Below are 466 nucleotides of genomic sequence, written 5' to 3'. Positions count from 1 at the left end.
CTCACTGCCCCCCACCATCAACTTGGATGAACAAGTTTAACATAGACCACCAGGAGGACCTTGCTATCCAGAGGCATCAATGGCTTTTCACCTCCTCAAGGATTGGTGTGTTTTTTTTTTTTTGTTTTGTTTTGTTTTTTATCATTTAGGTTTTCTGTTTGTTTAGATTTTATTTATTTTGTTCAGATTTTATTTATTTGACAGAGAGAGACATTGAGAGAGCACAAGCAGGGATAGTGACAGGCAGAGAGAGAGGGAGAAGCAGGCTCTCCAGCGAGTAATGAGCCCCTTGCGGGTCTGGATCCCAGGACCCTGGGATCATGACCTGGGCCAAAGGCAGATGCTTAACGGACTGAGCCACCGAGGCGCCCCCGGTCACTTAGTTTTAATATGGGTTATAACATCATCCAATCATGGGATCAAGGGCGGATTTCAAGTGCACCAAGCATAATAATATACTGCATTT

Source organism: Canis aureus, chromosome 1 (genome assembly GCF_053574225.1).
Source record: "Canis aureus isolate CA01 chromosome 1, VMU_Caureus_v.1.0, whole genome shotgun sequence".
NCBI lineage: Eukaryota > Metazoa > Chordata > Mammalia > Carnivora > Canidae > Canis > Canis aureus.
This window is presented reverse-complemented; position numbering follows the sequence as displayed.